The 27,116-nt window shown below is 40.6% G+C and overlaps 1 long non-coding RNA gene across 1 annotated transcript in view; it reads right to left on the bottom strand.

Moving 5' to 3' along the window:
- Nucleotides 1-14,320, bottom strand: part of LOC141985945 (uncharacterized) — an 82,478-nt gene extending 68,158 nt beyond the window's left edge. The window contains exon 1 of the long non-coding RNA XR_012639071.1: nucleotides 14,235-14,320. This is a non-coding gene — a long non-coding RNA (uncharacterized LOC141985945). The remainder of the gene's footprint in view (nucleotides 1-14,234) is intronic.
- Between the last annotated feature and the right edge of the window lie 12,796 nt (nucleotides 14,321-27,116).

Here is a 27,116-nt window from a genome sequence, read left to right as displayed (position 1 = left end):
TTCAACGAGCACAGGGAGGGAATAGCAAATTTGGATGGAATATAGTTAACTATGGAGCTAAAAAGAGTGACCTTTTTTAAAACAAAGTATATTTGAGAGGTGTGACTAGTAGCATTTTGCACAGTTTAGAGAATCATACTTAGCTCTTTAGTTGTCCACCCCTGGGTTTCCTGTTGTGAACAGGGTTTTTCTGCTTTGCTGACATTCCACAAAATGGTATCATTGTAACGGAAAGGAGAATCAGTTCTTATTAGGTTTTTTACATCATTTTGTTTGCTTACACATAAACATGCGGACTTCCCAGGCAAACAATATAGTCAGAAAACATACTTTACTGATATACTCAGTATGTTAAAAAAAATTACATCACAACTGACAATAAGCATTTCTTTAGTATCTAACTTCCATATATTCAGATAAACAGTTCATAGAACGCTATCTGTAATCCAGCTGGTGACTTCCAATAAGGATGAGCTTTTTTACAATGATGAGCTTTTTCCAATTATAGAAATATGACCCTTTAACTGACACTGGAAAATGGGCAGAAGCATTTTTTCCAAAATATTCTCCACACTGAGACCTTCTCTCTCTCATTGTAAAGGGCACTTCCAGGAGCGCCCATCAGTCTTATGTTATTGCTTCTGGATCAGTTTCCAGATCCTCCATTTTTCATTAACTTCTGCTTCTCAGATTCTCCTGATAGCTCAGATTTTTATGAAACTGCAGCATTAGCTGATCTCAATGCCTTTTTTTCTAATATTGATCTTGTTGCAGTAGTAGAATACATTTTAAATCCATCTTCCCCCATCACCCACATACACTGTACCTATACAGACAGAACATCATAATATTTCCAGTTACTAATTTCAAGGCTTTGAAAACCTCTTTACAGATTTTATATTTTTGATGTGTTTTCCAGTATTTCAGATATTGTCACACAATGCTAATATGGAGGGAACTGGTATATAATAGGAAATTATTTCTTAAAATTTCTTTCGCTCTGCTAAAAAGATATTTTAAAATATAGTAATTCAAACAGGATACCAAACATGTATAATTTTGTTCAAAGAGCAGTGTTAGCAATTTTTTCCCTTTACAGTAGCTCATTCAGCTGCAGAATATTTTAAAGAAATAACTAATTTATTTCCAAAGCAGCAAAACAAATTCTTGAGTAAAATGCATAAATGATACAATAATTAGAATGTCACTGTCAGCTCCTGAGTACTTAATGAAATACTATTCATAATGAACAAGGCCCACTTAAAGTAAGAATCAGATCCCTAATCATCCAGAGTACCTTTGTCTGACATCTGAATTTTAAAAGAAAAATAAACCACTTTTTCCTCTAACTGTAAATTCCACTTTATTCTTAAGAATCAGAGTAAGTTAGCATGATACATAAAGCGAGGATGTGGTGCTAAAGGAAAAAAAAAGATGGTCACCTTCAGGGCAAGCCTACTTGCTAGGGATTGTTGGTGAAAAAAAAAGAGAACAAACTAGCACCTCTTCTGGAATACACTGCTGGAACCGACCAGTCTATTCTCATCCGTCACTACAGAGGAGCATAGGAATTGTCATTGTATACCATACTAAATTGGTGTGTTGGCAGTGGTCAAGACTGGTTTCTTCAGAGGACGATCGAAGCCTTTATAGTGCCTGACCTAATGTAATACTATATTATGAAAGGAAATTTCCTATTAAGTTGGTATATTATACCAGCTAGTCATTATTTTATGCCCTATCTTATAACTTGTGCCCTCCATGAAAATTAGTAGTTTTAATAACTTTTTTTTATTAATCTGTGTAACTGCATTTTTGTTGTTAGTCATTTAAAGTAGAATCTTTCTTTGAGTCTTACTAAGCAATTTCGCTCATCAGTGATATCCATGTGATAATAGTAAGCAGTAATGTTTAATGGTTAGTTCAATGGACTGGGAGACCTAGTCTGGGACTGGGTGTTATTCCTAACCTGACACTAGATCTTTATAAGACTGAAGGTGAGTCACTTAACCTCTGTGTGCCTCTGGTTCGTAATCAATAACATTGGGATAATACTACTTACCCAGTTTGCAAAATATTTTGAGGTACTCATATTAAAGGCATAACAGAGTATAAATTAATAATTATATATTAAAGAAAAGGTATTTTCAAATTATTCTTGCATAATAAAAAGGCAGCACATTGGTTATGTTCCTTCTATCTTCTGTTATTTTATCTAATCTCTTCTCACATGCAATCTTCGCAACCAACACACGAATACTTCTATAGTTCTTATGATTGTAGTAGTAGAGTGCTCCTCAACATCGCTGTGATTTAGGAAACTACGAGCCTCATTTTACAAATAGAGAACTTGAAGCACAGGATAGATTAAATGACTTGCCCCAGGTCACACAGGAAGTCTCATGTTGATGCAGAGATTGTACATTGGCTATGGACGCTTGGGACGCTAAGCAGCTACGAAACTGCTCCTTTTGTTCTTGGTTCCTCTTACATTCAGAGAAGCAGGACTTTGTACATTCCTTGTAAATCAACAAGATTGCATCAAATACTAGATGCCATGAATTTCTGCTTCCAACTAGAACATCCCCAAGGTGCCCATCTTTGACTAGCCACAGGGATCTAAAAGTGGCAACAGTATTTAAAAAACATCAACACATGAAAAACTCAAAGCACAAAGTGTTTTCATGCATATACACTTGGGGAAAAGGATGGATCATGGTTGGAAAAATATCTTATCACTTGTTGTAAGTCACTGTATTTAGATGAAATAATTTATGTAACAAAAAAAGACATTTTCAGAGGCTCTATAGCACTCCAATTCACATGCATTTCCTAGTTCTAAACAAAATAGTGCAACTGTTCCAATGCCGCATTTGCCGCCTTCTATTGTGCATGTAAAGTAGGAGTTCAGCCTCTGTGGTTTTGTATGAAAAACAAAGGATATCTGCCCCAAATTTTCACCATATAATCTGAGTAAAACTTGAATTTTCTGGGGAGTTTCTAAATAAATGTTATCTAGTTTGAATTGTAATCAGTTACAACTTAAAGTTAAAAAAAAGTTCATATTTTAAGTCTTGTGACTTTTTATTTTTTTGTGCCTTTCTAGCTTCAAAAAACTACCCACATAGAAAAAAATCAAACTTTCATACACAGGGTAGGATTATTTTGGTTTTGGTTAATTATTTTGTTTTTTAGCAGTATTCCTTTTAAGTGACTCTTTATGTGCCATGGTTAATGGACAGGGTATGGAATTTATATCAGCTACATTTGGTCTCCAGCATGGTATGGGGAAGCCTTTATGAATACTTTGGAGAGTAATACACCAAGCCTTTTGACACATGACCCCAGGAATGTTCCCTACCTCCAAAACTGGGAGCTAACTTATTGCATGGGGAAGGTACTAAGCTATTTCAGAGGAAATGCAAAACTTTTTCTTCATGGTCATAAAGATTGCAGTCAGTCTTATCACCATGCTTGCAATCTTCTTTCACTTGGATTTGTTTTTAACCTCCAAATATTTCAAAGGAAATCAACAGCATAAACAGCTAGTTAAGGACTGTATCTTCTATTCTCCTTTCCTTCTAGTTAAAGTAAACCTTATAATTATACTTACTTATGTAGTGCCCTTGATGCAGAGCACAGGGGAGAAGTAATAGAAGGACAGAGCAGTAAAAACAAACAATCAACAATACAAATAAGTAAACTCCTCGTAGCTCTGATTGAGACAAAACATTGCTCTTCAAAGAATAAACAGCAAATCATTAATCAGTAGCATTAAAAAGAGCATATTTATAATTTTGTGGCATTTCCATTACCGGAGGTCTGAAACCCTGGTCGCCCATTCTTCATGATCTTCTGCTTGTCTCTTTGTGGATGAATAGTTTTTTTGATCCATCCAGGATACAACACTGTCTGTCCAAAATATTTTTCTGCCTCATGTTCGTCTCCCATCAACTGTCACTTCCAGTGCCCGTAAACACACATTGCCCATTGAACATCTTAAAATATGCCCTGCAAATAGAATTTCTCTGTTCTCTGAATACATCAGAGATCATCTGACTAATCTGAATAAATTCAAGTCAGCAAAGCCAGATGCTATTCACCCCAGAGTGCTGAAGGAATCTCAGAGCCACTGGCAATAATATTTACAAACTCATGGATGACAGGAGAGGTCCCGGAAGACAGGAAAAAGGCTAACATACCACCCATCTTTAAAAAGGAGAAAAAGGAGGAGCCGGGGAACTATAGACCCATCAGCTTGACTCTGATACCTGGGAAGTTACTAGAACAATGTATAAAATGTTCAATTTGTGAATACCTAGAGCAGTGTTTCCCAAACTTGGGATGCTGCTTGTTCAGGGAAAGCCCCTGGTGGGCCTGGCCGGTTTGTTTACCTGCTGCGTCCGCAGGTTTGGCCGATCGCGACTCCCACGGGCCGCGGTTCGCCGCTGCAGGCCAATAGAGGCTGCGGGAAGCAGCGCGGGCTGAGGGACCACAACCTCAACATGAGTCAGCAATGTGATGCTGTTGCAAAAAAAGCAAATGCAATTTTAGGTTGCATTAACAGAGAGATAGCATACAAGTTATGGGAGGTGTTAGTACCACTCTACTCAGCTCTGGTCAGGCCTCATCTGGCATACTGTGTCCAATTTTTGTCACCAATGTATAGAAAGGATGTAGAGAAACTGAAAGGATCCAAAGGCAAGCCACAAAGATAATCAGAGGAATGGAAGGCAAGCCCTATGAACAAATGTTGAAGTAACTGGGTACTTTTAGTTTGGAAAAGAGATTTAGGAGGGACATGATAGTGGTCATGTTTTTGTTCCATTTTATGAACAATTATTTATGCTTTGCAGGGTTCATGCTTACTAAGAAACTGAACTCTTAAAATAGACAGTAACCTATCTTTTTTTTTATTACTCCCTACCTCCGTTTGCCACTTTTGTATATCTTCTTGTCATTTTTTCTTGCCACTTCTTGATATCATATTTTCCCTTTCTATCTCCATATCTTTGAAACCCTTCCCCTACTGGTTTTTAATGTAAAACTCCATGTTATACCCCTTAGAGAAGATGAAAAATTGGAAACCAAAGTCAGCACCAGAATAAAAACAGTGAAAGACAAGGTGGGTGAGGTAGTATATTTTATTGCACCGTCTGTTGGTGAGAGACAAGCTTTCAAGCCACACAGAGCTTGTCTCTCTCACCAACAGACGTTGGTCCAATAAAAGATATTATCTCACCCACCTTGTCTCTACAATATTCTGGGACTGACGCACCTATAGCTATAGTGCATACAAGAGTGGAAGACATTCTGGAAGAATAAACATCTGGTGAGATGGGACAAAAATCTGAAGACTAAATTCTGATTCTTACAACACCCTTTACATTTGGTTTCTGTTAAATTATGGCTGTGAAATAATGGACATTCAAACACTCAGTAAAGAACCTAAATTATTCAGATTATGGCATTATACAAAAAATCTGAAAATATCATGGATAGACTGTGTAACCACTGAAAAGAATATTGGAGATTATTGAAACTCAGCAAACACTAGTCAGAGGTAAAATTATAGAACCGTAGGCTTAGAAGGGACTGCAAGGGTCATCTAGTCTAACCCCCTGCCAAGATGTAGGATTTGTTGGGTCTAAACTATCCAGAACAGATGACTATCAAGCCTCTTTTTGAAAACATCTAGAGAAGGAGCTTCCATGACTTCCCTAGGCAGTTTGTTCCATTTTCCTACTGTTCTGTTAGGAAGTTTTTCCTGAGATTTAATCTAAATCTGCTATGCTGTGGTTTGAACCTGTTGCCTCTTGTCCTTTCCTCTGTAGCAGGAGAGAACAATTTTTCTCCATCTTTTTTATGGCAGCCTTTCAAGTATTTGAGTAGTAATCAAGTTCATTGCACATTATAATCTGCCAGCAGATCGAGGGACGTGATCGTTCTCCTCTATTCGACACTGGTGAGGCCTCATCTGAAGTACTGTGTCCAGTTTTGGGCCCCACACTACAAGAAGGATGTGGAAAAATTGGAAAGAGTCCAGTGGAGGGCAACAAAAATGATTAGGGGACTGGGACACGTGACTTATGAGGAGAGGCTGAGGGAACTGGGGATGTTTAGTCTACGGAAGAGAAGAATGAGGGGGGATTTGATAGCTGCTTTCAACTACCTGAAAGGGGGTTCCAAAGAGGATGGCTCTAGACTGTTTTCAGTGGTAGCAGATGACAGAACAAGGAGTAATGGTCTCAAGTTGCAGTGGGGGAGATTTAGGTTGGATATTAGGAAAAACTTTTTCACTAGGAGGGTGGTGAAACACTGGAATGCGTTACCTAGGGAGGTGGTGGAATCTCCTTCCTTATAAGTTTTTAAGGTCAGGCTTGACAAAGCCTGGCTGGGATGATTTAATTGGGGATCGGTCCTGCTTTGAGCAGGGGGTTGGACTAGATGACCTCCTGAGGTCCCTTCCAACCCTGATATTCTGTAATTCTATGAGAACAATATGAAGTGTACGACCATTTAAAATATTAATCTATATATGACTCTGCTTGGTTTCTAGGTGAAGTTTGAGGCGCTGGTTTTATCTATTGATCCCTAAATGATTTGGTATCTAGTTATCTGAGGTGAGAGTTGTCCTCCCTCCACATATAGCATCACCATCCTTGTGATCACTGGGCTACCCATGCTATCAGACTCCCAAGTTGAAAATGGAAAGAGTCAATGTTTTGTTTAAGGAGTGCTTGACTGTGAAATTTCATTCACTGGAGCCTGGAGTTGTTGACCTTCAGAGCATGCTGCAAGGCTTATCTATTTTTTTTCAGGCCTTTCCTCGTATGGTGATTTGACAGATTTGGACTGGTTGGTGGAGGAAGAGAATATTTAACAATGGGTGGTCTGTATTTGAAGAAATAGGGATTGTGTGGGGCAGGACAGATAAATGTATGTATTGCGGTTTTGTTGTAACAGAGCCTTGGTTAGAATGGAGCTTTATAAACAATAGTACAGAAGTATATCAAAATAAATAAAAAAACTGAATCCTATAGTATATCCATGTCTTCAATATATATTTTCTAATCAAGCCATTGTGTGATATTTGTATTCTACTGCAAAACACCAGATCTTGATCTTCTGATTTATGAGAATGGAAGAATGATTACTGCTAAGATATCAGGATAAACAACAAACTGGAACAGAAAGGAAAAAAAAATGGAGTTTTCAAGAAGGGAAATGTCACGGAAGTCAATAAGGATAAAAAGGGGTAAGCTAGTTTGTAGGAGATAGGGGGATGTCTTGTGAGTTAAGTTTAGTCTCTTGAAAGCATATTATGATATTGTTTTATATGTATGTATGTATGTATTTCCATCTCTCACACTTGTTTTTTATTTTCTTATTTTTTTGTTTTATAATGGAACATAAGTACTGTGCATAGTACAGGAGTGATGGTCTAAGGTAAAACTGGTAGACTGTGGTATACTGCTCCTTTGGAACCAGAAGATCTGGGATTTCTGTGGGTGTCCAGTGATTACGGGCTGTATACCACAGGGGAACACTTTGATGGGACTCAGGGGCTGGGTTGTCAACCTGCCAGGTAAAGACAGTAGCCAAAGGAGAGTGCTTTAGTAGTGGATAGGCTGATAGTATTAGGGACCTAACACCCAGCTAGCACAGGCAGGACGCCCTGGAGCTGGAGGCAGGTGGTAACAAGGTGACTCTCAGCCCAAGGTGCCCCAAGAAACAGGGTTTGCAGTGTCAAGTGGTGGGAAAAGATTCCTAGTATCAAAATCCTTAACTGTTATTGGATGTCTAGCATTTAAAGCATGCTCATGAAAGCTCAGCTGCATGGGTCTAGACATCTTGTTTGTAGGGCCAACTTGAGAATACCCAAGGCCATATTTTATGGCTAGCTAAACAAGGCATCCATTTTCAAGATAGCCACTACAAATGATATAAAGACACACAGAAGTAAAAATTGAATGCATGTTTGGTTGACCCCCAGCAAATGGGAAGCAATAGCCCATGACAGAGCAAGGTGGCAGCAGATTTATGATGTCACAGTTAACTGCTTTGAAGCAAGGCACCTTAACACCCTATGTAAAAACCATGAACAGTGCAAAGCAAGGGTACAACAGAATGCAATGGTCATGGACAATCTTGTAACTATTTGTGGTTCTTGCAGTGGTCTGACCTCCCAAATATGTGTTCACCTATAGTGTTTTCTGAATCCTTGTACATCTACATGAGACTCAATCATTACCCATTAACAGTAAAAAAAAAAAATAAAATAAAATAAAATAAAAAGTAAAGCAAGCTTTCAATTTTCCTTCCACCAGAATCTGACGCTGTCTCTTTAGGAATCGTCAAACAGTTAAGAGAGCACCTGCTGTTCATAACAAGAGAAACATTTATACTGCCAAAAAAAGTATTCAGTACAAGGCTGTATGGATCAACAGTGGCACCCAGTGGACAATTGATTTGTCATAGAAGTACATTTACTAAAGCTGGATTTTCTAACAGTTCTATCCATAATACTTTCTGCATGAAAGGAATAACTCTTAAGCAAGTCTAGTTTAATAACCTGTAACCAAATATTACTTTTTCCCTCATTAATGTTTTGTAATACTATGTACAGTAGACAGCACAGCTGAGTTTGGGGTTTTGTACAACTCAAAGAGAGGCTTGTATTTGACGATGCTGTGGGTATTATGCATAGTCAAACTGACTGGCAAGTGAAGACAATTTAGAAAGTCATAATGCTGCTTAGGTATTATGGTCATGGGTGTCCTAAACATACCACAGACAGCAGCTGAATTAGATAGTGTCAAGTTTATATTAAAAAAATGGAGGGGGGGGGAGAGGGAAGGGAACTAACATGAAACCTATTACATTGTTGAGATGCACACAAATTACTTGGGACAACTAAATGATCCCTCTGCCTTCTCCTCCCCTGCCCCCCAACCCCTTATTTGTGAAACTCAGAATTGAGGTCATCTTGCAAACAAATGGATTATATCACTAGGCACTAAATGAAAGTGGTGCAGCCCCATTTCAAAATGTTTGGCAGTACTGAGGGCGGAGTAAAATCACCCCCACATACCCAACCTGCAGATCCTCATTTTGTTCCCAAATTAATCTGCACTGGGATTCCCTTTCCACTCCCTTGCAACATTACTCTATGAAAACAATGAAGCCCTATTTGCTTCATGGTATAGATGAAAAGGGAAGATGAATTTAATCTCCTGTCCATCAGTGGACTGACAACATATAAGAAACATCTCTTATTGTCACAGGTATTTTAATTTTTTGTTATTCCAAGAATGCACACAGTAGCCTACTTTGCCCACTCATGTATGCAATCAGTTACCTATGAGATATTTATTGTTCACCTGTGTAGCTTTGAGAACAATTGATTAGAACTCATGTTTTAAGTCCAGAAAGTTGAAATTCAGGATGAAGCCCTTGAACTGGCAATGAAAGCAAAACTGAGGGCCTGTGTGGAATTGAAGCACAGGTGGGATGTGCTCATGGTGGCCTAACTTGGAAAGGGTATTTTTCATTTTTAACAAAAAGGTATTTGGGGGGGGCTGTTGTTTAGTTCCTCTGACTGCTATAGTGCAGCCAAACCAATTTAATGGGAAATAATTTTTCTACCGTTTTTTTAAACATACATGCTCTTACGGAAGGAGTCTACAAGTGGTGCGGTTACCCATAGTTTACATAATTTTACAAGTTCCTTTTCTTAGTATGTGAGCAGTCTGGAGAAATGTTATGTTGTGGTGAGGCTGTTTTTATAGATTTTTGCAAAACAGGAGTTTGCTCTCTGCCTTAATCCAGTGGTTCTCAACCAGGGGTACGCATAGGTCTTCCAGGGGGTACGTCAACTCACCTAGATCAGTGTTTCTCTACCAAGGGGTCACAAATGCAGGGCCAGCATTAGGGGGTTGCAACCATGCAAAAGGGAACCCTGGGCAGCAGAACTTCAGCTTTAACCCATGTAGCCCTGCTCAGGCTTCCGGGCTACTGTTTGGAAAGATAAACAGATAAAGGCATTGGTTCTCAAACTGGAGTCAATTCTTGGTGCAGAGTTGCTTCCTAGGATCTGGTCATTAGTGTTTGGGCAGAAATTCCGAAGAGGGGGGATTGATTATATGCTGTTTGTGAACACCTCTGTTCTAGTATCGTGTGCAAAAACAAAACTAGTTACACTAAGAAAATACACAGATTAGGTCTCTCATGTCTCCTCAAAAAGGAAAACAATGTGTAAAGCCCTGAAATCAACTGTTGCTTGGCAGTGTGGTGACAACTAGAATTTTACAGAGAGGATATAATTTTCTATAAAATTCTATGGGATACCTTAAAAATTCTACAGAAATGCCATATTCTCTATTAAATTCTATATATTTTAGAGTAATTTCTATAGAACATTACTGGTTTAATCCCTATTAAGTTTTAGAAAACTCTTCCACACCAGAAATGCATTGGAAGTTTTCATAAATTTATATCATCATAGCACCTAGGAGCCCAAGTCATGGACTAGGACCCTGCTGTGATAGGTTCTGTACAAACACAGAACAAAGCGACTCTCCCTGTCACAAGCTAATATTTATTGCAATTTTACAAAAACAACAAGGAGTCCGGTGGCACCTTAAAGACTAACAGATTTATTTGGACATAAGCCTTCATGGGTAAAAACCCCACTTCTTCAGATGCATGCTCAAATCTGTTAGTCTTTAAGGTGCCACTGGACGCCTTTGTGGATCAGACTAACACAGCTACCCCCTGATACTTGACACCATGCAATTTTACAGAATGTAAGAAAAAATATAAAAAAGAAATATAAAAGCAAACAACAAGAACCAGGGGGCTTATCAGAACCTCAGAACATTCTAAGGTTCAGCAACAATGAACCATTAATTAAAAGGTGCACTAGACTAGTTAAAATAACTTGTAAGGGTAAAACAATTTGAAAGATAATTCTATCTAGAGAATTGAAGAGATTTTAAAAGGAGGGAGAATGGAATGGAAGGTCTTCTCATTTTCCTTTTCATAAAGGGATTGTTTTAAATGTAAGGCTCTCATATTTCAGAAATGTATCTAGTCATTAATATTTCTTAGGCATTTGTGCCACTGCCATTATATATTTGTTTTATATTTCATCCCTTTTATTTGTATGTCTTCGGTATCAGCTGAGTCTTTCATTAAATGCCAAATAACCCATGCTGATTCATTCAAGTTACAGAAGAGGGACATATTGTACAATTTATTTGTCTAACTTATGCAAAAGTTGACTTTACAAGGGGCCTAAGTCCTTGAATTTAAACCCTTGATGAGAAATTTTGCAATAGGTATATGCCTTGCCTTCGTCCTTGTTCATCTGACATGTGTAATTACCTTGCCTACATGGCAGAAGAAATCTCACTGCTGATATGTAATATCACTTAATAGTCTCAGGAACTGGCTCCATTTAACCATGCCATTCTGACAGAACACTAAGAAATTGTCTTAGAACACATGTAGTTTGTAATAAAAAATTTTCCTTAAATAGTCCATAGAGGTTTCTTAGTTTTCTGGGCATACAACCCTTCAAATAGTTAACATTTTTCTTATCACATTAGAGCCAAGACTGTCCTTAGGGCAAATGGAGAGGGAGCCTTTTAAGACACCTATCTGCTTGTTTCCATGGGAAGGGATGAGTCAGCTGTTTGCATGGGACCTCTTTGCTCTTCTACAGAGACCATGGAGAGTTTCCATGAGTGGGGAGTGCATTGTTCCCAATCCCAGACCCTAGGGACTTCTTTTTAGGAGCTATTACAGTCTTGGGCTGTATTAACTCCTGAGCAAATCCCCGCTGTGCTGTGGAGCTACATCTTTGAGGGATGAGGGTTGTGATAGGAGTTCCAGGGGCAGCTGCTGTCATGAGACCTGCATTGCCAGGTAGCTGAGGAAGAATCAAGGGGTGGGGAGGATAAGGAGGCAAAGGGTCAATGTGTGAGTATTCCCATGTACACAAAGAATCTCAGATTCATGGTAAGCTAAACGCCTTGTTTCTTCCACAGAAGAACAGAATTTGTCCAACTGAAGAACTTAGAAGAAAATTCACAATGGGAATTTCCTTTTCTCTCTTTTGACCCCATTCAACAGAAAGTCACAATCTGGCTCTTGGCTCCATTTTTTTGACCTCGCCTTCTAACATAAATACAAAGTAATGTGTATTAAAAGCACAACCTCCCTGTCTCTCACACACACCGAAACAAAACAAACACCTTCCCAAAACAAGACACTCCACTGTTCACACTTCTATCCCTGGGGAAGAGGATGAAAAAACAAACGTGATAAAAGTCAGTCATGTCGCATAATGCACTACCAGAAGGTGCTTGGTTACCACTGTGAAGAGAACCTATACAGAATAGAATAGACAGTGGCTGGCAAGTTGTGTGAGCAGAACCAAGGCTCTGCCTATTCCCCACCCCTGCCCACCCAGGATACTCCCACTTGCTCTCCCTTTGCCCCCTATGTTGCGTCATAAGCACCAGGGCCGGCTCTACAGTTTTTGCTGCCCCAAGCAGTGAAAAAAAAAGCCGCCGCGGACGGCCAAAGGAAGAAGCTGCTGACGATTTGCCACCGCGGCGGGCAGAACAGAGAAGCTGCCGCGGAACCACCTCCCCTTTCTAATTGGCGCCCCAAGCACCTGCTTGGAACGCTGGTGCCTGGAGCCGGCCCTGATAAGCACAAACCATAACTTGCTCCTCCCTCCCTCTCCCAAATCTAACCACCTTCAGAGCACACTGCAAAATCTTCCCCATTGATGAAGTATTTCCACCATATGCAACATGATGATTCTTTCTTTTTAAAATAACATCGCAACAGAACCTCCTTCAACCAAGGTACAAAAAAAAAAGCAGAAATATACAGGAAGTTCACTAGAGATCTCACCATGCAGATTTAATTGACCTACTTTAAGTTCTTGGATACTGTGGTGATGGACATTATAGAAACTAAGGTAAACAGACATCAGTGCATTTTACAAACATTATTTAGTTGCGATCTCACATTAAGGTTAGGCAGTGGATCCTTGGGTGAGTGTATAAACTGAAATTTGTCTGACTAAAAACTTCAATTTAAATATTGTATTAATAAATTTTAGATGTTTAATGAGATGCTTGAATTTTTGGGAGGTGCTCACAGCTGTCAATAGGAGCCAGATAGCCTAAAAGAATAAGTAAATTACAACAATTAACTCTCTCTCCAAAAAACCATGTGAAGCAATGCTTACATGCTTCTTCTACTAGTAGTACTGTTTTTTGGCATAGGACTAAACTGACAGAGGGGAAGCATCTTGCTTAAGTTTATGCTGCAAATCAGGGTAATGCAGGAAGAGGGCCCCAGGAGTCCTGACTCCCATTCCCACGTTCTAACCACAGAAAAACACAATGATCTAATTCATCTTTCCTGGACTCTGGTTTCATTAAAGGTAAGTATAAACTATAATGATGAAGTATGATATAGTTCAGAGCATAACTCTTTATTCTAACATTTCTTTTGTCTCTAAATACTACAAACTTTTCATGATACTGTGAGCTCTCAATCTTATTTATTTTTAATTTAATTTTCTGTAGGCTGCTTTTCATCATCACATTGTGATCCAGCAGAGCTCAGGCTCACAATGCTGAATAAGCCTTCCAGGCAAGCTTAAATATTTTTTATGTCTTAGCTTCAGTTGAAAAGGTTGCTGCATTAAAATTGTTGTCATATTGTGAGTTAAACTCTTCTTCCTTCTCTTTTAATGTTGGCACAAAATATTTAAGATCCTGAGAGTAGACACTGAAAAATTCTGGAACCTGATCTTGTTAATTATATTTTTAAAAAAACACAATAATAATATTCTCTACAGACAATGTTATTTTTTTAATGTTATTCTTAATATTGTGTACTATATGCATACATTCCTGTATAGAATTGGGGGCCTACCTTATAGCAACCCCTTCTGAATGGACCCAGGCTTGTGCCTGCTGAACCCACTCCCTCCCTAGGGAAGGTCAGCCTGGAGCCCCCTCAGAATCCAGGGAAGGTAGTTTCCAGCCAGGTAAATTGCTGTGTGTTTTATTTCAAGCCTTCTGAATGAAAATAGTATCAAACTTCACAGCATCTTCCCTGAAAGTCTGAACAGGTTAAGTCCCTTTCACCAAGTTTGCCCCTCACCCCACAAGTTCATCAACCCAAAAGTTCCTGGCTCTTACCTCAGAGCTTTTGGGATAACAGGACTGTCCCCAGTTTCCCTTCTGTCCATCTGTTTCTTAAAGCCATTCTTCCCGGCAGTTGCTCCAGTCGTCCATTTCCTGCTCTTCCTTTTATGGGGATCATCCAATTAAATTTTTGGGTCTTTTCCCAGGTGCAGCAGGTGGGGCTAATTAGCCAGCCAGCCAGCTGCAGGCTCTGACCCCAGAAGAATGCTATCCCTCATACCTTCACAATCCCAAACAAAAAAGTGTAATTATCCTGGAGTTAGGGTTAAGAGTGTATATCATTAACTGAAATGTAAAAATCCTCACTAGAATGTTGCAATTAGCAGTGGGGGAAATTTGAAAAGCATTAAAGAGAGTCAAGGTGGGTGAGGTAATATCTTTTATTGGACAAACTTCCATTGGTAAGAGAGACAAGTTTTCGAACTGCACGACGCTCTTCCTCAGGTCTGGCAAAGGTACTCTGTGTACTCTGGATACTCCGAGTACCTTTCCCAGACCTGAAGAAGAGCTCAATGTAGCTCGAAAGCTTGTCTCTCCCCCCCTTGTCTCTCTAATATCCTGAAACCAACATAGAACACTGCATACGCAGAGTTAAAGAGAGTTACTTATAAGGCATGGGCACATTTGAAAGGACGGAAATTGATATTTAACATGCTCAAACTTTTTTTTCCTACATATTATATTGGATTAGGAATGACACAATTTCCCAATATAAGCACATTTGCTTCTGGTATTGTTTGGATAAAAATGGAATATCTATAACATATCACTGTTTTCCATAGAATTTCATATGATTGAAGTGAGTCTCAGCTCATACTATAAACCTTTAATGGGTTTGTCGCATATTTCTATTATCTATCAATCATCTGCTTTCAAAATAAAAATTAAAGTCACAAATGGGAACTACCCTACTTCCTTGGTAGCAGTGGTTTCAAAGTATCCATTGCATGAGAAGTCCAGTGTAGGGAAGGAAAATATCAAAAGAATGTTTCATTTCCTAAAACAACAACAACAAAAATCTCGAAAACTTCCTATATGGTTGCTCTGTATTTTCACTCCCACGTTCCTTGTTTTTCTGTCTGATTTCTAAAAAGCCAAAAAATCCAAGATAAAGATAAAATACACACACAGTCTTCCAATATCCTAGCACAAAGGGTTGTCACTGTAACAGCTTGCTTAGGGCCTGATTCAAAGTCTAGTGAAGTCAAAAGAAAGACTCCCATTGATTTCATCAACTTCTGGATCAGGAGTGAAATCCTGGCTCAATTCAAGTCGATGACAAAACTCCCATTGACTTGTGTGGAGCCAGGATTTCACCTCAAGTTCTTAATATTCCCAGTTGTATCTTGCGTGCATGTATGTGTAGAGTATATATTAAAGTTGTGCTTTGTCTATGCACTTATCACAATGACATTGATTGGGTAACAGATAATGGCCATGCTGTCCATACAAACATGCAGTTTAATCAGCCTGGGTAGAATTTTAATATCTTATGTGCTTATATCACATTTGCTAAATCTAGTGTTGTAATTTGCAGCACCAGAAGTAATATCACATTTAAAAAACGATGATGAAATCCTTTGCATGATTACTTTTCTTGGTATAAACTTTTAGTTTTGGTTACTGTCCTTGGGGTTAAGAACGAATGATGGAGAAGTCAGGAAGGCTTTTCCTTTAAAGCTCATCCAATTTAAAATGCTGGGTCTTTCTTGATTTCTAAGCATGGCTGAGCTTTGCTCAGCACTGGACTTGGAGAGAGAGATAGGGTGAATTTTAGGACACCTTCATGGCTTCCAAGTTCCAGGGCCTACTGGAGTATAATTCATGCTCTGCTGTAAGGTAGCCATTGTGACAGATATTGCAACCCTCTGTAGTTATCTTTTGGGGAACATTATATTATATTTATGGATGGTTTATGTACAATTGTGTATTGCTCTCTGGTGGAGGGTTACCACAGCTCCTCTAGGAACTGAAAACAGCAGAGGGTGATTAAAATGAATTGCCCAGAGTGTAAATAACAACTCCAGAGAGGTAGCACATCCTGGAGTGGTTTGCATAAATTTATTCAGAGAACAGACAAAGAAAGGGTTTTGCTATAAAAGAAGGAGTTTAAACAGACAGGTGGTCTTCCTTTTGATAAAAAAAAACCCTGAGATGGCCTTTGGTCCCAGGGGGACCCACAACCCTGGCTGAAGGGTTGTTAAGAGTGATACCTACCAGAGCCCTATATTGGAGATGGTGGATGACCTCTGGTAAGCTGCTAGTAAGCATGTAGGTAGTGTGATACACATCACTTTCATATTGGTGCACATAACAAAATTCATGTGGTGGGGGACAGGCTGAGGGGTTCGGAGTGTGGGGGGGTGGGCTCAGACCTGGGGCAGAGGTTTGGGGTATGAGGGCTCTGGATGGGGGTGTGGGATCTGGGGTGGGGTGGTGATGAGGGGCTCAGCCCTGGGGCAGAGGGTTTCGGTGCAGGGGATGGGGGGGAGGGCTTCAGCTGGGGGTGTGGGCTCTGAGGTAGGGCCAAGGATGAAGGGCTCAGGGCTGGAGCAGAGGGTTGGGATGTGGGTGGGTGAGAGCTCTGGGGTGGGGCTGGGGATGAGGGGTTTGGGGTGAAGGAGGGTGCTCCGGGGTTATGGCAGGGAGAGAGGACTCCTCCCAGCTCTCTCCCCCTATAGGAACACCTGGGCTGGAGGGGAGAGGTGCCTCTCCCCATCGCGACAGCTCCGGGGCTGGGGCCGCAAGGTAGGTGCCCATCCCCTGGACACAGCCTGTCCGGGCCTTGGCTGGTTTGGGCTGCTCCTCCCCTGGCCGTGGCAGGTCTGGGACTGAGTTGGGGTTGGAAGAGGGGCACCCCCATAGGTGCCGACTCCATGGGTGCTCCAGGGGTGGAGCACCCACAGAGAAAAATTAGTGGATGGTGCTCAGCAGCACCCACCAGCAGCCAAGCTCTCCCCACCCTCCCAGCACCTCTCATCTGCAGACCAACTCCTCCCCCTCCCTCCCAGTGCCTCCTGTCTGCCAGCGGCCCTGCTGACCAACTCCTCCCTTTCCCTCCCAGCGCCTCCAACCTGCCACGAACCGCTGCTTCACAGCGTGTAGGAAGCTCCGGGAGGGAGGGGATGGGGCACGCTAGGGGGAGGAGGCAGGGAAGAGGCGGGACAGTGGCAGAGCAGGAGCAGGAAGAGGCGGGGTGGGGATGAGGACTTGGGGGAAGGGGTGGAGTGGGGGCGAGGCCTGGGGTGGAGGTGCACGGGCTCGAGCATCCCCCAGCTAGAGGGGAAGTCGGCATCTGTGGTGCGCCCCTCCCCCAGCAGTGGCAAGTCGACTGGGCGGGTTCCCTGAGCACCTTAGGTGCTGGCCTTTAGGCAGACTGGCTTGCTGGGGATATCACAATGGCAAGAGGAAAGGCAGCCTTCAAACAGAAGGGAGTGGGAGAAGGGTCCCTACCCAGAGACAGGTGATGGGTGGAAACCCGAGACCTTTCTCTGCACTCTTGGAGTAGACTATGGAGGGGAAATACAGGTGCAGTTAGCAGATCTAGCTATCACAGTTTCAGGGTAACTTTATGACCTTTTTCAGCAGCAGAGCAACAGAACAGAATTGTAAGGGACCTGAGAATTGGGAGCCCTGTGTTAGCCCTCAGGGGTGTAAATGGGCTGAGCCAAGCTAAACTTCTATGTTCCGGTTATAGGTTTACTGCCCTTTGCAAGGAAAACACAAACACTAACTTGTCCAAGATTATTTAGTTTGAATATGCTCCTTCTTTATTTTCTAATATAATTTGTGTTAAATATTAATTTGTGGAGAAAAGATAACATGTACCATAAATACAGCTTTTTTTAAAAAAAAAAAAGAAAGCAGCACAGTGACTGAAGAAAGCCAGAGATTGTGCCAGAAAGAGTTTAATAACAGTGCTCTGGTCACAGAAGCCTGGTGCTTAAAAATGAATTTATAGTTTAAAGCTGTTACTGGCAGCACCAGGAGTGTACAAAGCACATTTTCTCATTACCAGATCTGTTTCTAGAGTATAAAATCCAAATGCTCCAAGGTAAAGACAAGGGGGACTTTCAAATCTGTCAAAGATCTGAGAAATGTATAAAACTTCCAGGCCATGAAAAATAGATTCCCAAAAACAAATGAAGTGCTAGAAGGCAAAATAGAGAGTTTTTTAATTCCAGCTTTTTACAGCCATAAAAGGAATCCACTTCACAAGATCATGAACATGAGATCATGTTAATTTAATGAAAGACTAATTAAGTGCGGTCTTGATCTCTCTCCAATTCAAGTAAAAGTAACATATTCTAATGTCTTTGGTGCCACTCAAAAGGAAAAATAAATGTTTACCTACTTTTCTGACTTACAACTACAACAAACATAATGCTACTTTTCATGCTGCAAAGGGAAATACAAACATTGGCAAAATCAGTCATTGGCCTAGAGTTGTACTCCTGCATACACTCACAAGCAGAGCAGAAAGACTTTATTGTACTCATCAAAGATCTCACCATGTGTATAGGATCAGATAGTTTGTGCTTTCATCTGTGATCTGAGAACTACCGAACAAATCTGAACGTTCTTGTCCAGCAGTGTCACTAATATTTTAATGGCGCCATTGAGAACCTTTTTATCTATCCAGACACTATTATCTGAACTACTTCCAGCACTTCAGTGAATGAGTGTGATGATTTGAAGAGGTGAGATTACATACTGCAGGAACACAGAGCACAAGAACCAAAATGTGAAAGATATAATTCTAGTTATATCTAGTAAAGACTAATCTCTGATTGTTAATAGTATTCATTGTGCATCAAAAGCCAAAGATATTAACAAACTCTACAGAAGGAGACAGAGTCTCTAAGAGCTGGATAAATCATTCAGAGCAAACAATTTCTGTGATAAGTTTTGCCCCTGTCGATAGAGTTTGATTTGTATCAATGTATTGATTATTTGGACTTGTTTGACAAACAGCTTATGTAAATAAAAGTCATTCCATGGGTTCATTAACTATTTATTTCAGTCATATGCTACTTATTATTCATAGTGTCATTGGTCACCTAAGTAGCAAAGGATAGTTTCTGTTTCCTGATTGGATGATTCAAGCTTTTAAAATCTGAAAACAACAAATAATGAATAATCATCTGGGGATAGAAATGCACTTATTTGCATGCACATACAGGTCTCCATCTGAAGAACACTTATTGTCAATAGGAACAATACATTCACATGAATATTTGTAAATAGCAAGTAAAAAGGAGGCAGGAATATAGTCAAAGTGAACATCTGTTCAGAATTTGAATGAATGTTTCCCAGCATCTGAACTAATAACTTTCATGAGCCTGATTCTCCACTGCTTTTGGACCTTATGCAGTCATGTACACTTTTTCAAAGTGAGCACAAAGAAGGAGTAAATTGCTACCAGATCAGAATTCTCCACCACACACATTCGTTGTAATGTTGTACACTCAGACTTTATACCAGTGTAAATGACTACAATAGGAGAAAAGCAGAACCAGGCTCCAACCCTCCACCCCCACTCCCAGCTGTTTACCTATGCTATTTAAGGTGAATGGAACTTATGCTGAAGAACAAGAACCAGTTAAATTAAGTAATTTACTGCTGGTGTTTTTGATAATCCATCATAATGCATTACAGTAATTAACACACCCTAATTGTGGAGTGTGAAGGGTACGGCCACATCTGTCTCTGATCCCTGTTTTGGGGAACATTTCAACAGATCTAATTTTTCTGGTGCATTAATTAAGAATATAAGAACGGTCATCAGGCTCAGACCAATGGTCCATGTAGCCTAGTATCCTGTCTTCCGACTGTGGCCGGTGCCAGTGCTTCAGAGGGAATGAACAGAACAGATAATCATCAAATGATCCATTCCCTGTCATCCAATCTCAGGTTCTAACAGTCAGAGGCTAGGGATACCCAGAACATGGGGTTGCATCCCTGACCATCTTGGCTAAAAGCCATTAATGAACCTATCCTCCATGAACTTATCTCATTCTTTTTTGAACCCTGTTATCATTTTGAACCCTTCACAACATCCTCTGGCAACAAGTTCCACAGGTGTGCGTTACGTGAAGAAGTATTGTTCTGTTTTAACTGCCTTTACTGAAAGTCCCTGCACCTTTACCCAATCCCTTGGAACTCCACTGCCAGGATTTCCCCTGCTAGTGGCTGTCCCAGGACTCCCCACAAAGGGAGGTTCTACAGTGCAAAGAAGGGCCACAAGGCTGCAGCAACATTTTCCTGGATCTGCAGCCGGGCTTGGGAAGGCCATTGAGTGTCATCCTCACAAGCAGGACTCACTTCCATCCTTTGCCTACTCCCTCTGTATTCATGGATCTCTGCCACAACAGAGAATGAGTGACAGTGCCACAAAGGTGACTGGCCCCGTCCACACAAAGGTCCAGGATGGGTACCCTCCACACCACAAATCTCCAGGGCACAGTTAGACCCTAGGTTATTTGGATTACTAAGAAAGACCAGAACCAACCCCACCCCCATATTGTTTAATCATAATAATAATTATTTCCAGTTGCCTTAGCAAAATTTTCCTTCCACATCTTTTATGTGAATTTTACTTTGCACAACAGATGTCATGCACTCCTGTGCACCACTGAAGAACCACCTAAGTCTTATTTTGAAGTCTTCATTGGTGCACAGACCTTATGTCATCTCCCCTCCCAAGTGAGAATTTCACTCACTATGCATGACTCCACATATAAGTGACTGAGGAAAAAAGAGAATGTTAGGAATTATAGAGACATGCTTGCCTGGCTCTCGTATCTTGGAAGTAATAATGATACAAATAAGTGGCAGGTGTATATTTTCTCCTCCACCCTTAGAAGATAAAATGTTTAGCTGTTGAGTTTTAACCGAAGGCCAGAGCTGGACAAATAGAAGTGTCATTTTACTTCACGCTGTCTGAATTGCATCAAGCTTAATACCCATGCTGAGCACAATATAGATACTTATTAAAAATGCTGACATTGGCATAAAAATGCAATTACAGTGTTGTGCCTCCTTTAATAACAAACTAGTCTGCTTCCCTATCTTAGAGGTGACTCAAAGCCTTAAATTAAAATTCTCAGCATATTCCACATAGGCAAACTGCAGGATTTGAATGAGGAGATCTGCTTCCTGATCGTGTTGCTTACTGCTAGCTATAATTACAGTATTTATGAATTTAAACCTTAATGACAGGAAACACAGCAGCTCTGCTGCATTGTGCAACAATGTCACTTTCATTTTTCTATAAATATCTTATTCAAAAATAGATGACCATTAGAACAGAATGGGGGAAGTGAGGGTGAGGGGGCAGGATTCAGATTTGTGTGCGGTCACAGACTGGAGAGTCATTCTCAGCCAGACTTCAAGGCATTACTGCAAAGCCCAGAAATCCTTCAACTTTGCTGGAGGATCACGAAGTAGCCTGTGGTAACAAATCCCATCACAAAATCTGGATGGAAATTGCAGGAGACACATTATCAATTCTCATCTGGTTTGCTTGACTGACTGACTTTTAAAAGCATTTTGTTTTTAAACTATTATATTTATCAGTTGTTGTTCACTGCTTCTGTAAATTTTGTGCAGCTGGTGACCCACACGACTAGTTCTTTTCTCATCTGTTTTTCTTGGTACCTTGAACCATCTGTGATAAGATTTGGCTCAAAGCATAATAAAATGTTTTCAAAAAAAGAAATTAAAAAAATTGCAAGAGATCGTGTAACAAATACAAAATACACATGGGTCACTAAAGCAACTCCTGCCTAACTGTGTCGCATGCATACTGTGACAATAGTTGATCAGGTGCAGTGTACGCTATATTCTGGATAGCGCAGCCAATATTAATAGGGAAGGATTGATCATTCTTCCAACATTGTACATAACATCTGTTGTTTCAACCTGCTGGCTTTTTTTCTCCAAATGGCAGTTCTCTTGAGCCATCTTAATGTCTCTCTCTAATTCCAGGCCACCCAATGGCAACTGCTTAGTATAGGCAAAGCCTAATCGGTTTTGACAGGTTGAAATCCCAACCACTGACAATGAGGAAACCAATATAATGCAACTCCCTGCTGCTGGAGCTTTTCACTGTGGCATGTAGCTACACACTGTACTCTACATGCTGCCGTAAATGTAGACATAGCCTAAGCTACTGTGTGAAGAAAAGGGATCTCTCACTCAGCAATAAAACAATGACATATTTGAGCAGCACTGTTTTCTCAGGGCAGAATAGAAAGGAATGCCAGATACCATTTGTTTTCACTTGGGTTACTCTCCACCTTTGTCACACCCTTTCACTCCAAGTGGTTTTGTTTTCTCTCCCTCTTCTGTCATTAACCTGCATTTAGGCACCTTTCAGCAAGCATTATGCAGATGTTTATGTTTAAGCCCATGAGTAGTCCCATTGAAGTCAATAGGACTGCTCATGTGCTTAAAGTTGGACTGGTGTCTAGCAACTAGATCCACAAAGAGATTTAGTTGCCTAATTGCCACTTTAGTGCCTAAATCCAAGCTTTAGATACTCAGAACCCTGCCCAGCTGCTGCCTAATCCTGTAGGCATCTAAATTTCCTAGGCACCTGCTTTTCTGCTGATAAAGTTCCCTGAGCCCCTACATTTCTGTTGGATGGAATGTACACAGGTATCTAATTCCTGATACCCAGACATAGCTCTCACCTAAACCCCAGCAGGATCCTCAAGCTAGGCATTCCCTTGCCTGTTTCACCTGTGGGGCCCAACCAGATCAAGTCTCGAACAAGACAATGCAAAAGAATAACCTTTATAACCTTTGGCCCAGTAGTTACAGCACTCACCCAGGATGTGGGGTGCAGATTAGAGCTCCCCTCTGCTGCTGTGGAGCAGGGATTTGAATCCAGGTCTCCCACCTCTCAGATGTATGCCCTCACCAATGGGCTAGGGGATATTCTGGAGTGGGTCTCTCTCAAGTTCTCCTGTTGAAGCTGTTCTACGTCATATGCCATACTTAAGAGACACTGGACCAGGAAAAGAGTGAGAATGACTCTATAGCCCAGTGGTTAGGGCACTCACCTGGGACTTGGGAGACTAAGCAGCATTTTGTGCAAGAGTTCATGGATGTGAATCCCAAAAAGAGGGAGACACCTTCCTCTAGCCCAGAGGTAGGCACCTAAATCCCTTTAAGAGGTTGGGATTAGGCCACACCCCTTTCCTTGGCAGTTCCAGTTGGCTAGTTTAGGCAGCTCCCTGATCAGCATGGTGGCCTCTGTGGATCCCATTCTTGGGTGCCTAACTGTTCCCAAACACCGTATAAGGAACCTGCATATCTAAGTCGGGAGCCACAAGACAGCAGGTACCTGAACTTCAGGCATTGCAGCACTGAACTTGCATCTGGCCTAAGAGCCTTGCTGAACTGGACCAGCAAGGGGCAGCCTTAGGGGCAGCAAGAGAAGTCCAGACCAAAAGAAAATTTAAATCTTAAACATTATGCCAGTCACTGTCTTATGAATGCTTATCTTCCTTCTCCTTCCATTGTAATGCTGAAGAATTTTGTTGGTCTAGTACAGTGGAGGGCAACCTGCGGACTGCGGACACAGCCTGTCAGGGTAATCCGCAGGCAGGCTGCGAGACAGTTTGTTTACATTCACTATCCACAGGCATGGCCACCTGCAGCTCCCAGTGGCCACGGTTCGCCGTTCCCAACCAATGGAACCTGTGGGAAGTGGTACAACCAGCACCCACCATTGGTCTAGTAGAACACACATTGTTAAAAATAACTGAACCTCATTAAGCTTAAATATGTCACTGATTTAAAATTATACATAAATATGGTAAAACCACTGTTTGGGACTTAGTCCCTCCACTGCCCTCCCTTGGGGGTCTGACAGGGTCCTGTACTCACTCAGTCCTTGTTATCTGGGTCCAGGCAGTCATTAGCACAGGCCTAGGCATGGGAGATTTCACAGAAGTCTACCCCTTTCAGGGCTGTCATAGTTCCCCCAAAATGCAAAGAAAACAAAACAAATTAATTAATGGAAGCTAGGAATTAGCTTTCCATCTGGCAAGGGGCCCCTTGCAAGAAGTAATACAGTTCAGGCAAGTCACCCACAACATTTCTAATACAAATATTCAGGCCCACCTTCTACTCAGGATGCTCACGCTGACCATGGTTATGCAAGCAGTCTTTCTCCTCAGCTACACTACTCTCCAATAGCTGCCACCATATTGGCTAACTGCCCCCTTTTTATGGGTTAGTATACTCCATAACAAGCACTAGTTATAGGCATAGTATGAAAAGAAACCCAGCCACATACAATGAAGACGTCCATAAGCTACAAAATCCCACAAAAATATTGCAACCAAAAGGATAAATGGTTTTTCTCCTATTTTCCCTTCACCCTGTCAATAATTCCAGACTTATTAGAACTGGTCAATAATTTTTTTAGTGGAAATTTCTGAAAATAGCAGTTTTCTTTCTCTCTCTATTTCTTGATTAACCCCCTCCCCCAAACTGAGAAACTGGATTTTTTTTTTCAAAACCAGGTTTTGGTTTTCTCATCCTTTCTTTCTTTCTTTCTCTTTCTATTCCCTCCCTCTCCCCACTCCCCATCTCGCACTTTGTTTCCTTTTTCCACTGGTTTCCACTTAGAAAAAAAAGAAGAAAGAAAAGAGAAAATAGGGGAAAGTGATAAATTGAAGCATCAAAAAACAATTTTTTTCACAAAAATATATTTACCATTTTCCACTAGCCCCATATATTTTTGTTAACATCACCTGACAAGACAAATTATGAATTTATACAAAGACCAATTTCCAAATTGTGTGATGCCTGTACTAGTATATATATTGAAAGGTATTTCTAAAATATCGTTGATTTCTTCACTTCACAGCCTTGCCTTACTTTGCATGCTGCGTTTTTCGTATATTTTTGCCATGCCAGTACATAGCAGTATTACCATGATGTGAAAGAAAAAGTTCTGTAGATACCTTCCTGGCTACTTCATGGTTATCATACATCCTTTTCCCTTTTTCACATATGTGTGTCCAGATATCCCAGATGTGGTCAGCCCTAGAAAGGAATTTAGTGCAATTCTCATCTGCTAAGAGGCAGAATTCAGCCATAGAGTGAAATCCTGGCCCTGTTGACATTAATGGGAGTTTTGCCATTGACTTCTGTGGGACCAGGATTTCACCCATAGAACCATGCCACCAGTGATTTTCAAGAGAACCTCCAGAACATGAAGAAGAAGAACCTTAAAAGATAGCATGAGACCTCCCTTCATTTTCTATTCTGCCCCAAGAAAGCATTTTCCCCCTAAGCAACTCTGACATCCTACCTAGCTATTTAGCTTTTCAGGGTTCAGAGAAATAGCTGGACTAGCTAGCTAAGCAGCAGTTCTGTAGAAAAGGACCTGGGGATTACAGTGGACGAGAAGCTGGGTAAGAGTCAACAGTGTGCCCTTGTTGCCAAGAAGGCTATCGGCATATTGGGCTGTGTTAGTAGGAGCATTGCCAGTAGATCAAGGGAAGTGATTACTCCCCTCTATTCGGCACTGGTGAGGCCACATCTAGAGCATTGCATCCAGTTTTGGGCTCCGCACTACAGAAAGGATGTGGACAAATTGGAGAGAGTCCAGTGGAGGGCAATGAAAATGATTAGGGGACTGGGGCACATGACTTATGAGGAGAGGCTGAGGGAACTGAGCTTATTTAGTCTGCAGAAGAGAAGAGTGAGGGGGGATTTGGTAGCAGCCTTCAACTACCTGAAGGGGGGTTCCAAAAAGGATGGAGCTAGGTTGTTCTCAGTGGTGGCAGATAACAAAACAAAGAGCAATGGTCTCAAGTTGCAGTGGGGGAGGTTTAGGTTGGATATTAGGAAATACTATTTCACTAGAAGGGTGGTAAAGCACTGGAATGGGTTACCTAGGGAGGTGATGGAATCTCCTTCCTTAGAAGTTTTTAAGGTCAGGCTTGACAAAGCCCTGGCTGGAATGATTTAGTTGGGCTTTGAGTAGGACGTTGCACTAGATGACTTCCTGAGGTCTCTTCCAACCCTAATCTTCTATGATTCTGTGACCACTGATAAGGTGTTTTTGGAATCCCAGATAAACTAAACAAACAGGAAGAAATAGAAATGATCCATTTGTATTCAGAGTGAAGGAAGGCGAACAGTAAATTCATCATATACTGTTACAAAACAAATACAAAGACGTAAGAAAAACAATCACGAAACTTGCTCTTTGATTAGTGACCTTCAGTTTTACTAATATGTGACTCATGATAATTCCATGGAAAATTAGCTATTTTTCTCCATGATGTCATGAACTATCCACTCATTAGATGGTAATACTTTTGTAAAATATTTATTGAAAACAGTAAATATTTTCATGGATTCTGATGGGAACACTTAATTTGAAAAGTTTACTTTGGAGTATACATTTTCAATTTAAAATGAAATCTAATTTCCCTAGTGACTTGATCAGCATTCTATAGCACTGACTAGGAGTCTGTTCTATTTTTAATAGCCTAGTGTCCCCCAAATAAAAAAAATATGTAAATAGCACATGAAAAATAAATAGAAAAGAGATGTATTTTCAGAATTGCTTTTGTTGTATGATTTCTATTTATAATGATATTAGAAAGCAGAGAATACTATGTGATTTATGTGGATAATTATCCTGTAATTTCATATCAGTCTGACATTTCCTTCTCTTTATTTTGCAATTTAACTGATTGTTTTTCCTTGTCAATATTGTGTATGTATCAAAACTTTCTCTTTCAACTTTTGCTAAATTATTTTAATTAAAATGGGAGTGTTTACACTTCTTTATATCACATTCATATTCCAGTAGGCATAAAAATTTCACTAAATAATATTGAA

This window comes from Natator depressus, chromosome 4 (genome assembly GCF_965152275.1).
Source record: "Natator depressus isolate rNatDep1 chromosome 4, rNatDep2.hap1, whole genome shotgun sequence".
Lineage (NCBI taxonomy): Eukaryota > Metazoa > Chordata > Testudines > Cheloniidae > Natator > Natator depressus.
The sequence above is the reverse complement of the archived record's forward strand: the minus strand, read 5'-3'. Positions and strand labels throughout refer to the sequence as shown.